Source organism: Eriocheir sinensis, unplaced genomic scaffold (assembly GCF_024679095.1).
Source record: "Eriocheir sinensis breed Jianghai 21 unplaced genomic scaffold, ASM2467909v1 Scaffold29, whole genome shotgun sequence".
NCBI classification, from domain to species: domain Eukaryota; kingdom Metazoa; phylum Arthropoda; class Malacostraca; order Decapoda; family Varunidae; genus Eriocheir; species Eriocheir sinensis.
Genome location: NW_026111598.1, coordinates 22,071 through 33,103, shown reverse-complemented (window position 1 = coordinate 33,103; position 11,033 = coordinate 22,071). Strand labels below are relative to the sequence as shown.

General features: G+C 48.3%; 1 long non-coding RNA gene across 1 annotated transcript; it reads left to right on the top strand.

The window, feature by feature from the left end:
* Nucleotides 1-5,400: 5,400 nt before the first annotated feature.
* On the top strand, nt 5,401-6,995 carry LOC126991481 (uncharacterized). The gene is made up of 2 exons (XR_007745545.1): nt 5,401-5,760; nt 5,927-6,995. It is a non-coding gene; the product is annotated as an uncharacterized LOC126991481 (long non-coding RNA).
* Nucleotides 6,996-11,033: the final 4,038 nt, after the last annotated feature.

Below are 11,033 nucleotides of genomic sequence, written 5' to 3'. Positions count from 1 at the left end.
TTTCTCTCACCGCCATAACTTTTCCTTCCTCCCTCCTCTCTTGCATCTTCATCACACATTTCTCCATCATCACTTTGCTCCTGATTTCTAGGTTTCCTCCATCCCAGTCTCTCTTATTTCACTCTTTCACACACTTCCCTTCTTCCTCCTCTCCTTTGTGTTCTTCCGTACAAAAAATGATTTCCTTCCTTGTATACCTTTTCAGTTAACTCCCTCGCACACACTTTTCCTTGCCCTCCCGGTTAAATCTAAAAAATAAATGGGTTTTAAATATTTCACAAACCAAGACACACACATACAAACCTACACACATTCATTCATGTTCTTTCTCCCTTTTCTTTATCTCTAATCCCTGTTCACCCTCACTTACTTAGCCGAATTATTCACTTTACAAACTAATAATAGGTAGTAATAATACTCACGTTTCGCTTCCTAAAACACGAACCCAAACTATTCCATCTTCAAAGCCCACCAACTTACGTCCGCCTTTCCCTCCTTCCCTATCTTCCACTTCCGTCCGTCCTTTCCTTCGTCCTTTACTCCACTTCCGTCCGTCCTTCCCTTCATCCATTACCTCCACTTTTCCTCCATCACAAAATGTCCGTCTTTCCCTTCGTCTCTTTCCTCGACTTCCATCCGTCGTTCTTTTCCTCCCTTTCCTCCACTTTTCCCTCCGCCACAAAGGGGCCTCCGAGCACCCTGTTCCCACCGCCTCTAAGCATAAGTAAGTAGCGCCGCATAACATGGACATAAGAGTTGAGACGCAAGTAAATAATGAACTTGAGTATTCCTTCGCTAGGTCGCGTCGGAAGCCCGTTTTCCTTAGTATTTACCTTTTTGTTGTTTTTTGTTGGTTGGTGTTTCAGCTTGAAGTGAGTTTGTCCTGCTTCAATTTCCGGGTGAAACCTGTCACCTGTACACTGCAATATTTACTGCTGTGGGGGATGGTTGAACACACACACACACACACATATATATATATATATATATATATATATATATATATATATATATATATATATATATATATATATATATATATATATATATATATATATATATATATATATATATATATATATATATATATATGTAATTTACACAAGAATTGCCACGAAAAAGAAAATGTCTTGTGTTGGTGAGTGCCAGTCAGTGCGCTTTTAAGGGAGGTGTGTTGCAGGTTCGCAAGTGGGTTGGTAGATTGGAAACACAAAGAGAACACAAAGGGAGAACAAACAACAGCAGACCTGCTGGTCCTTACGAGGCTGTTTGTGACAAGCTACACTAACTATCTAATCAAAGGTGGAAGATGAAGGACAGCAAAGGCGAAGGCTCCTCCCCACCCCCCATCCCTCCAGCCAAAGCTGGCAGGAAAGGAAAAAGAACCATGCAGCATGGAAAAACTGCATGGAAATTATGTAGGAAAGAGGAAAGAACTACCATTACTGCTACCACTAACCGGGCGATAAAAGTGGACAAGGACACCAGTATTCGAAAGAACTTAACGTTATTACGACAATGAGTAATATCTTAGTTGCTGGTTGCATTCAAAACACTTGTCTAATCTATTCATGAAGGACGTAACTGTTGTACTATCAACGACATCACAGGGTAGAGAGTTCCAAACATTAACAACTCGATTGAAGAAGAAGTGTTTAGCTTCGTGCGACGAGAATCTTTTACCACTTATCTTCAAATTGTGATTTCTTCTTGTTCTATTTGATCGATCAATTGTAAAGTAATCTTCCGCATTAATATCACTGAATTCTTTAAACATTTTAAACACTTCTATTAGATCGCCTCGCATTCTTCCTTTTGAAAGGCTGAAAAAAATTTACTTTAAGCCTTTGTTCATATGACAAATTTCTTAAACTAGGAATCATCTTTGTTACTCTTCGTTGGACCCGTTCCAACTTTTCTATGTCTTTTCTGTAGTAGGGAGACCAAAACTGTACACAGTACTCTAGACGGGGTAAAACCAACGAATTATACAGTTTTAATATTACTTTTTCCGATTTATTATTGAAGACTCGTCCGATGAAGCCAACCAGTTTGTTTGCAGTTTTAACTACCTCTGAACAATGCTGACTGGGCTTTAAATCGCTTGATATAGTGATTCCAAGATCCTTTTCTTTACTTACTGCAGAAAGTTGTTGGCCATTCATTACGTACCGAACGTGATTGTTATTTTTTCCGATGTGCATCACTTTACATTTGTCAACGTTAAATTCCATTTGCCATTGATTGGCCCAACGTGCAAGTCGATCTAGATCTGATTATAAAGCTTCTTCGTCGAGTGTCGCAGTTACTTTACTAGCAAATTTCGTGTCATCAGCAAATTTTGATACTTTGCATCAGGACCAACACAAAGGTGCCAACAGAGCAAGCACTCGCCCCGGGCTGAGGAGCGAGGCAAAAGGAGCAACAAAAACTGACCCCTAATACAACCATGTCATTCACACAACCTACCAATCAACTAAAAATACTACAGCACAATGTCCACCATTGGCACACCAAACGCATCAATCTAATAAACACGTACACACATGAGATCCCAGATGTAATCCTCATAAATAGCCATGTCCTCCCCAACACCCAGGCTCTAAAGATACCGGGTTATTCATGTTATCAGCGGAACAGAACAGGTGAACAACACGCTGGAGTGGCAAGAGAAGTCAAAACAGGAACCCAGCACAAAATATATGACGACTTCCACTACTCCGACACCCTTTCTGTTAAATTAATGACTACCCTCGGGCCCATTAATATTGCCACTACTTACATCCCCCCACGAGAGGGCTGCATTATGTTTCCTGACTTCTATAAACTGCTACGCATACCTGAACCTATGTACTTCCGAGGCGACTTAAACGCACGCCACACCAGCCTTGGCCATTCCAACACAAATACAACTGGACGAAACATTATGAAAATCATCACCACCTTCGGAGCCCAGCACATAGGTCCAAATTTCCCCACGTTTATAGGCCACTCAGCCCTCACCACGCCTGACGTGATTCTAACGAATGGGAAAACATACCACAACACCCACGCCAGCCAGGGGCCACTAACGAGCAGCGACCACCTCCCAATACTGTTCACCATCTCAACCACTCCCGTTGTCGTGCCCTGCCCACAGCGGATGAACACAAAAAAGGCGAATTGGGAGCAATATAAGAACATTATTGACTCAGAACTACCTGACCTACATCTAGAGGGGATAAACACAGATGACATAGAAACCGCTGTCAACACCTGGTATACCGCTGTCAAAACTGCCCAAGCACAAGCAATACCCCTCACAAGGCACAAAACACTATCATACCCCCACCGTAACCAAGAGATTACGGACGCACAGCTACGTTTTACCAACATCCTCCGATACGCCGGGAGGCACGGCTGGACGCATGATCTTTATCAACAAAGTAGAGTTCTCCAACGAACGCTACAAGATACGTGCAAAACAGCATACAACAGGCACTGGGAAAACACAATAAAAGGCCTCGCCGAGAAATACAAGGACCCAAAAGCCTTCTGGGGAATAAAACGCCTGCAGGGCAACACACGCCACCGCCCCATACACCTAGAAAAGGGAGGAGTCAAAATACAGGATGACGAGGGTATTGCCCAAGAGTTCAGAGAAACCTGGAAGTCAGTGTTCACAATAAGACCTGAAGACAACGCTCATTATGACCAAGACAATGAACGGGAAGTAAAGGCATGGCTCCAACAGGACCCAACAAGAACCAGGCCACACCATACGATTGATCTGCAGCGCCTAACACAGGCCCATCTGTTGACTATGGAAATAGGCACAGCCGAGCTCCGATCAGCTATAAACAAAACGAAAAACACGTCGCCCGGAGAGAGCAAAATAGATAAACAACAAATCAGCATGTTACCCCCCCGGGGGCTGGCGTACCTACTCACCATATATAATGCGATGTTAACAACAGGTTACTTCCCTCAACGATTCAAAGTAGCCACTCACCATGATACCTAAACCAGGCAAACCATCCACGGATCCCAAGAACTACAGACCAATCTCACTCCTAGAAGTCCCTGGAAAAATCTTTGAAAGAATAATCAACTTACGACTCAGATGTCACCTGGAGGAAAACAACCTTTATAACCCGTCCCAGTATGGCTTCAGGGCAGGGAGGAGCACTACGTCAGCTATCTCCATCGCCAGCGAAAAGGTAGCACTCACTAAAGGACAAGGACTAAACTGCACTATTATCCAACGCGACATCAGCAAAGCGTTTGATAAAGTCTGGCTACAGGGCCTGCAATACAAAATACTTCAACTCGGACTGCCAGAGCTAACGGAAAAACTGTTATGTAGCTTCCTTGATCAGCGCTCAGCTTCCATTCGAGTTAAGTCAGCAATATCCTCCCGTTCCCCTGCACAGCGGCGTGCCACAGGGCAGCGTGTTATCACCAACGCTCTTCATCACCTACACCTCTGACATGCCCCGGTCTGATAACAGAAGCTGTATGGATATATATTATGCTGACGACGCGACACAAATAGTGACCTCCAACGGTACCCTAGACCACCATGACGCCCTGGTCGTGCGGGAGGCGAACAGACTCAAAACATTTGAAAAAAAATGGAAGATCAAAACAAACATAGACAAGTTCGCTGTGGTCGCACTCGGCAGGAAAAAAATAAATGGCATAAAAATACAGGGCAACACCATCTCCCACCAAAAACAATGCCAGATATTAGGCCACACAGTGACATCCACCGGCCTGATCGTTAAACATGTCAACGACAAAACCATGAAAGTTAAAACAGCCCTCACATCACTAAACAGATTCTGGCATTTCACAGAGCGGCTCAAACTGTATCTGGTAAAGACTAAGATACTTCCTATACTAGACTACTCACCCGACACACATGGCTTCCCACACCAAGATGTTACAGCTTCAGAGGCTGCAGAACAAAGCGCTGAGATGTGCCACCGGACAGAAATACCCGTACACGGAAAACACAGCAGCACAACACCGCAGACTCGGAGTACAACTAGTCAGCACAAGGCTACGGGAGGCGGCCGGAAAGATATGGGAGAAACTAGACCAGCAAGACGACGTGAACTACACCCACGTCAAGGAGCTTGACGGCAGCACGAACTTGGTCCACCCCTGGTTTCCGCGCAGCTTGAAGTCACTACGAGAACAACCGCCCACACATCACTTCACACAAGTGACGCCATAGCTTAGCTTAGCTCTCTACACACAAACAATTTAAACACACACCCCCAGCACGCCGGGGGTATACAAATAAGGTGCCCGATAAACAATAACTACACCAGAACAACTAACGAACCTACACCATACAACTGTACACTCCTACTGTCTTTCCTATTCCCCACCTGTACCTTACCACTAACCTCATGAATGCCAAGAGTGTGGCCAAAGGTTCATTTGCGAGAGTAAATTCAACACACACACCCTTACACACACTGGTGAAGGACCTCATGAATGCCAAGAGTGTGGCCAAAGGTTCAGTTGCGAGAGTAAACTCAACACACACACCCTTACACACACTGGTGAACGACCCCATGAATGCCAAGAGTGTGGCCAAAGGTTCAGTTCCGAGAGTAAACTCAACACACACACCCTTACACACACTGGTGAACGACCTCATGAATGCCAAGAGTGTGGCAAAGTGCTCAGTTGCGAGAGTAATCTCAACACACACACCCTTACACACACTGGTGAACGACCTCATGAATGTGAACTTTGTGGCCAAAGGTTTACACAGAAGGGTGGCCTCAACACACACACCCTTACACACGCTGGTGAATGACCCCATGAATGCCAAGAGTGTGGCAAAGTGCTCAGTTGCGAGAGTAATCTCAACACACACCCTTACACACACTGGTGAAAGGCCTCATGAATGTGAAGTTTTTGGCCAAAGGTTTACACAGAAGGGTGGCCTCAACACACACACCCTGGTGAAAGGCCTCATGAGTGTGAAGTTTTTGGCCAAAGGTTTACACAGAAGGGTGGCCTCAACACACACACACTGGTGAAAGGCCTCATGAGTGTCTGGAATGTGGAGAAAGGTTGAGAGAGAACCAAACCCGGGAGCGTCACATGTTCAGACACTCTGGCCTGAGAGAGTTCAAGTGTGTGGGAAGCACTTTAACACAAAGGGGCACATTGCCCGGCACATGAAGACCCACCTCTGAGGTGGTGTGTTGTGCTGCTGTGTGTGTGTGACGGGGAGCCAGTCATCAACACCACCTGGGGAGGACTGGCACAGTGTTGTGGCTGACTGCTGAGAGATGCACCAACACCACAGTGAGCAGTGCAGTCTGCCCCGAGCCACCTTGCCCCGGCACAGTGCAGCAGCCAACACCACAGTGAACAGTGCAGTCTGCCCCGAGCCACCTTGCCCCGGCACAGTGCAGCAGCCAACACCACAGTGAACAGTGCCGTCAGCCCCGAGCCACCTTGTCCCGGCACAGTGCAGCAGCCAACACCACAGTGAACAGTGCCGTCTGCCCCGAGCCACCTTGTCCCGGCACAGTGCAGCAGCCAACACCACAGTGAACAGTGCCGTCTGCCCCGAGGCACCTTGTCCCGGCACAGTGCAGCAGCCAACACCACAGTGAACAGTGCCGTCTGCCCCGGGCCACCTTGCCCCGGCACAGTGCAGCAGCCAACACCACAGTGAACAGTGCCGTCTGCCCCGGGCCACCTTGCCCCGGCACAGTGCAGCAGCGGTGACTCAGGTTGCCACAACAGACCATCGGCAGGATTACCAAGGGGACGCTGTGTGAGGGTTTGTCAAGTTTCCCTGCGCTCCACAAGAAACCCGGCCCAGCAGAGACCACTGGGGCAGAGTGCCGGCCTGGGAGCTGTGATGGCTTGTTAAACCCGGCCCGGCAGAGACCACTGGGGCAGAGTGCCGGCCTGGGAGCTGTGATGGCTTGTTAAACCCGGCCCGGCAGAGACCACTGGGGCAGAGTGCCGGCCTGGGAGCTGTGATGGCTTGTTAAACCCGGCCCGGCAGAGACCACTGGGGCAGAGTGCCGGCCTGGGAGCTGTGATGGCTTGTTAAACCCGGCCCAGCAGAGACCACTGGGGCAGAGTGCTGGCCTGGGAACTGTGATGGCTTGTTAAACCCGGCCCAGCAGAGACCACTGGGGCAGAGTGCTGGCCTGGGAGCTGTGATGGCTTGTTAAACCCGGCCCAGCAGAGACCACTGGGGCAGAGTGCTGGCCTGGGAGCTGTGATGGCTTGTTAAACCCGGCCCAGCAGAGACCACTGGGGCAGAGTGCTGGCCTGGGAGCTGTGATGGCTTGTTAAACCCGGCCCAGCAGAGACCACTGGGGCAGAGTGCTGGCCTGGGAGCTGTGATGGCTTGTTAAACCCGGCCCAGCAGAGACCACTGGGGCAGTGCTGGCCTGGGAGCTGTGATGGCTTGTTAAACCCGGCCCAGCAGAGACCACTGGGGCAGAGTGCTGGCCTGGGAGCTGTGATGGCTTGTTAAACCCGGCCCAGCAGAGACCACTGGGGCAGAGTGCTGGCCTGGGAGCTGTGATGGCTTGTTAAACTCGGCCCAGCAGAGACCACTGGGGCAGAGTGCTGGCCTGGGAGCTGTGATGGCTTGTTAAACCCGGCCCAGCAGAGACCACTGGGGCAGAGTGCCGGCCTGGGAGCTGTGATGGCTTGTTAAACCCGGCCCAGCAGAGACCACTGGGGCAGAGTGCCAGCCTGGGAGCTGTGATGGCTTGTTAAACCCGGCCCAGCAGAGACCACTGGGGCAGAGTGCCGGCCTGGGAGCTGTGATGGCTTGTTAAACCCGGCCCAGCAGAGACCACTGGGGCAGAGTGCCGGCCTGGGAGCTGTGATGGCTTGTTAAACCCGGCCCAGCAGAGACCACTGGGGCAGTGCTGGCCTGGGAGCTGTGATGGCTTGTTAAACCCGGCCCAGCAGAGACCACTGGGGCAGAGTGCCGGCCTGGGAGCTGTGATGGCTTGTTAAACCCGGCCCAGCAGAGACCACTGGGGCAGAGTGCTGGCCTGGGAGCTGTGATGGCTTGTTAAACCCGGCCCAGCAGAGACCACTGGGGCAGAGTGCCGGCCTGGGAGCTGTGATGGCTTGTTAAACTCGGCCCAGCAGAGACCACTGGGGCAGAGTGCTGGCCTGGGAGCTGTGATGGCTTGTTAAACCCGGCCCAGCAGAGACCACTGGGGCAGAGTGCCGGCCTGGGAGCTGTGATGGCTTGTTAAACCCGGCCCAGCAGAGACCACTGGGGCAGAGTGCCGGCCTGGGAGCTGTGATGGCTTGTTAAACCCGGCCCAGCAGAGACCACTGGGGCAGTGCTGGCCTGGGAGCTGTGATGGCTTGTTAAACCCGGCCCAGCAGAGACCACTGGGGCAGAGTGCTGGCCTGGGAGCTGTGATGGCTTGTTAAACCCGGCCCAGCAGAGACCACTGGGGCAGAGTGCTGGCCTGGGAGCTGTGATGGCTTGTTAAACCCGGCCCGGCAGAGACCACTGGTGCAGAGTGCCGGCCTGGGAGCTGTGATGGCTTGTTAAACCCGGCCCAGCAGAGACCACTGGGGTAGTGTGCCGGCCTGGGAGCTGTGATGGCTTGTTAGGGTTGCTGCCCCGAGGGAATTGAAGGCAGAATATGTAATGGGTCAAGGCAGGAACACTCCAGTGGTGCTTGTCAAGCCTTGTATTGTTGGCCAGTGGCTGGGTGATGGACGGGCAAGTGGCTCCAGCAGGGAAGGCTGAGCACTGTGCTGGGGCTGAGGGGAGATAAAGGCACAGGCAGTACAGCAGTGTGCCGCGTGGAACACTCTTGGCGGAAACACCCAGAGAAAAATGACTGAAGAATACAGAAGAAGGAAGACCAGAGAGGGAGGAAGGAAGGCATGCTGGGCCTTAGAGGTCTGGAGAAGAATGACTGAAGAGTGAGTAGCGTAGGATGAATGAAGAGGAATGAAGAATGAAGAGGAAGAAGAAGGTGCTGGCACTCTGCGGGTGAGTGCCCTGCCCACAGGCCTGGAGAGGGGCCGTGTGCCTGCTGGACGCCGCCTGCTAGGGCACCCTTGTCCGAGGCAGCTGCTGCCTGCACCCTCGGCCAGTCCCACAGACACCACAGCGGGTGAGTGATGTGGCTGCTACACACACACACACACACACACAGAACAGCTAAACTAAGGGAAATGGAAGATTGCAAGGAAATAAATATAAAGAAAAACAGAAATGTTAATCTATTCCCTGAAACTCCATCTGGTCCTACAGCTTTCCCCTCTTCCAAGTTCCAGTTATATATCTCCTCTTTATATACTGAGAGTTCTTCCCAGTGAACATTTGTCTTGTTTTCTTGTGGCTCGTTGATTCTTTAGTAAAAACTTGCCGGAACTCTTTGTTTAGTAACTCCGCCGTGTCTTGAGGATCAGCGGTTGTCACACTCCCGTCGCTCAGTCTGTCAATTGTTTCTCTTGGTTCAATCTTTCCTTTTATGAATCTGTAAAATAGTTTGGGTTGTTCCTTACACTTTTCCACAATATCCTTTTCATATTCCTTCTCTTCTTCCTTCCTTTTCACGGATTCATTTCTCGCTGCCTTAAAATCTTCTTTATTCCTTTGTTTATTATTTCTTTTTAGTCTTTTCCTTGCTTTGTCTCTTTTTTTTCTTTTGCCTTAGCACACCTTACATTAAGCAACTCTTGTACCGTCGAAGAGCGAAGGCCTTATCTATGCCGAGGTGGCTCTGAAAGTTTGGGAGTAACCTGAGAAGGTAGGGCCTGTGCATCAGCTGTTTATTGCTGTTGTAGAACGAACATTATTTAATGTGTCATGAGTAGCAGTCACCTCTCCGCTACGAGTTATCATTTTCGGTAGAATTTTTCTCAGCGATTTCAGGGTTGAGCAATGCAAAGAATAGATCAGTGTCTGTCTCTGGATTTAAAAGGTATGCTCGCCTAATCGTTGGACATTGCTGCACATCAATGCGATCTTCATGAAGAACTTTTACTATATCTGTGGGGGCCGTTGAAACCTTACTAGTCCTGAGGTTCCTAATTTTTACCATTATATCACTGATCTTCTCTATTACCCTGTAGGGTCCATCAAAAATAGGTTGCAACTTTCTCTTTTCTTTTCTTTTTGGTGTATGTTTGAGGAACACTCTGTCGCCAACGTTGATAGTTTTGATTTTTGTAACTTGGTAATACTTTTCCATTTCTTCTTTACTTTCTTCATTGTAAACCTGGCATCTATCATAAACTTTCTTTGCAATTGCAGCCATTTCCTTTTCATAGGAATCAATATCATAAACTTTCCTTGCAATTGCAGCCATTTCCTCTTTATAGGAGTAAATATCATAAACTTTCCTTGCAATTGCAGCCATTTCCTCTTTATAGGAGTCAATATCATAAACTTTCCTTGCAATTGCAGCCATTTCCTTTTCATAGGAGTAAATATCATAAACTGTCCTTGCAATTGCAGCCATTTCCTCTTTATAGGAGTCAATATCATAAACTGTCCTTGCAATTGCAGCCATTTCCTCTTTATAGGAGTCAATATCATAAACTGTCCTTGCAATTGCAGCCATTTCCTCTTTATAGGAGTAAATATCATAAACTGTCCTTGCAATTGCAGCCATTTCCTCTTTATAGGAGTCAATATCATAAACTGTCCTTGCAATTGCAGCCATTTCCTTTTCATAGGAGTAAATATCATAAACTGTCCTTGCAATTGCAGCCATTTCCTCTTTATAGGAGTCAATATCATAAACTTTCCTTGCAATTGCAGCCATTTCCTCTTTATAGGAGTCAATATCATAAACTGTCCTTGCAATTGCAGCCATTTCCTCTTTATAGGAGTAAATATCATAAACTTTCCTTGCAATTGCAGCCATTTCCTCTTTATAGGAGTAAATATCATAAACTGTCCTTGCAATTGCAGCCATTTCCTCTTTATAGGAGTAAATATCATACCAGGGCTGTTGAATTTTTTTCTAACATAGTGTAGGGTACAGGAGGATCTCTAAAAATTCTCT